The following is a 2,382-nucleotide window of genomic DNA, read 5'->3' as shown; positions in this document are numbered from 1 at the left end:
TTTTCTTAAATATCCATTTATTTTCAGGTAAAAATCCTATGTCTTATAGCCAGATATGCAAGGACTTGTATATCCTGGTTGGAATAATGGTTCCTCTCTACCTGGGAAGTCACTCTGTATAGTTAGGGGCTGAGAGGGAAGGGGTTGAAATCTGAGAAGGTAAAGGCTTTTCTTGGAACAAAGCTAGCTGTCAGTCATCACCAGATCATTATTGTGGCCAGAATTCTAGAAATGGCATACAGTTCATTTTCTATTCATTCTTCATGAAGTACACCACTCTGTTTAACAGCCGGTTCTAAATATGATGGTTAAATTTTCAAGGTCTTCATTCTTTAAATGTAATTCTTCAAGCAGGGTAGCTAGAAACTGTGCAAACACCATATTTTCCTGAGAATGCTTCTGAATGCCAAGAATCGGCGTCAGTAATGACAGCAACACCATAGCAATTAAGGTCCATTCTGCAGGTTTGTGTATAATATTTCTATTTGTTAATCTGAAAGTTCGAACAAGATTTTTAAGTTGTGTGTAAATATCTCCTAATGTAATCTGAAGAGGCCCCAAAAGTCCAGGCAATATTTTACTCAATTTTTCGAGTACGATGCGTTTTCTAATCTTTCTGAGAACTTGAATCTATCAGTGGAAAGGTGGGGTCATGCTCTTCTGAGTCTTGTGATTTGGTGGTTTCTTCATTTAAAACATACTGTCCTATATAAAACTCTCTGATCCTTAGGTCTAATGTTTCAGTTTCCTTTTTCAAGGTCTCATAACTTGGCAGTGGTTTAATGGCTGTATCTGAGGCCCTGAAAGGGAAAGACTCATCCAAGCTGTCCTGAGATTCCCGCAAGGTGGGGGAATGACTATCTGGGTCAGAGTTTATGTCATCTTCATGAAGCTCTTCTTCTTTAACCAGAGGGACTGAAGAGGGTTTTGGACACACAGAAGCATAATTCTGGCCATACAAAAACATCAAAGTTTCTTCTGTCTTCCACTCAATCAAAGTCTCCTTCAGAACTTTAAGTAAGTTTGCCTTCGCAACTTCAGGACACACCTGTACTGAACTAGAAGCTGACGTAGAAACTTGGTTTGATTTGACAAATTTCCTGTTAAAATGTTCAGCACTTTTCTTACTTATGCCTACTAAAGTTATTTCTGAACTATTGCATTTATTTTCAGGAATTTCTGAGGCATCTAAGTTTTCTCTCGAAGGACTATTTAAAGAAACCTGAGTATTTACCTTCTGTAAAGGAAGCTCACAAGTAGCAGCTTTCTCCTGACTATCTAATTGCCAAACTGCTCAGTAATACTTATTACTGCCTGTTCTTTGTCTTTTTGCTTGAAGTTAGATTTTTGACAAGCTTTCTTTTTCATGATGCTTTTTATGTGCAGCTGTTGCCTTATACCCGTTGCATTTGGTCTGTTTCCTGGTAGAATGGAAGAAACAAAGTCTTGCTCATTATCACTGCTACTATCACTATGAATGCTAGAAGAATTAGATTCATATTGCTTCTCAATATGGCCAGGATTGTCAACATCTGATGTTTTAATGGTCTTACTGCATAACTGTACTTCTTCTCCAGAATGGCCACTTTGTCCCTCCTGTAACAGCTGAAAATCAGGGTGCCTTTCTTCTTCTCGAACCCATACTGGAGTTTTAGGAATTTGTGCTTCAAAAAACTTAGATGCTTTATAACAAAAATTGCTGCAAAAACACTTTCTTTCAGTAATATCATAGACTTTATTGGTTTTGGTAGAAATTTTATATTTCTGTTTTGGTACTATTCCTAGCTTCTTGTGACATAAGGGATAACCACAGAGCTTGATAATAGAACGTTCATCCACGACATCGCTGTAGTAAGCAGGTATGATACACTTCCCACACTCCATTAAGAATTCTTCTGTAATATTCTCTTCCAAAAGTTGTTCAACAATATGTAGAGCTTTTCTCTCAAACTCAATCTTCTTTCTCACAGTCTCTTCTAGTTCTGCTTTCCTTTTAGAAGCATCTTATTGTTTCAAGGTGCTTGTCTGTTTAGTACCTGCGGCCTTTTGAGAGGCACAGTGGGCCCAGGTCTTGCAGCCAGCCGGGGACAGCCCAGCAGATTCGGCCATGGGGGGCGTCGTCAAGCGCTCCGGTCCCGCCATTGGTTTTTAAATAGGAATTCTGTTAATTCTATAGATTGCTTTGGGTATAGTATAGACATTTCAATGATGTTAATATTACCAATCCATGAACATAATTTATGCTCCCTCTTATTTGTTTGTTCTTCAATTTCTTTCTTTAGTGTCCTATAATTTTATGAGTACAGGTTAAATATATTCTTAGGTAACTTATTTCTTTTGTAGCAATAGCAAGTGGGATTGTTTTCATCTGCTTTTTTAAAA

At 37.7% G+C, this 2,382-nt stretch overlaps 1 pseudogene; it reads right to left on the bottom strand.

Moving 5' to 3' along the window:
- LOC132223967 (putative RNA polymerase II subunit B1 CTD phosphatase RPAP2) lies at positions 1-2,130 on the bottom strand (annotated as a pseudogene).
- Between the last annotated feature and the right edge of the window lie 252 nt (positions 2,131-2,382).

Source organism: Myotis daubentonii, chromosome X (genome assembly GCF_963259705.1).
Source record: "Myotis daubentonii chromosome X, mMyoDau2.1, whole genome shotgun sequence".
In the NCBI taxonomy this organism is placed as follows: domain Eukaryota; kingdom Metazoa; phylum Chordata; class Mammalia; order Chiroptera; family Vespertilionidae; genus Myotis; species Myotis daubentonii.
Note: the sequence above shows the minus strand (reverse complement) of the source record. Positions and strands in the feature narration are given on the sequence as shown.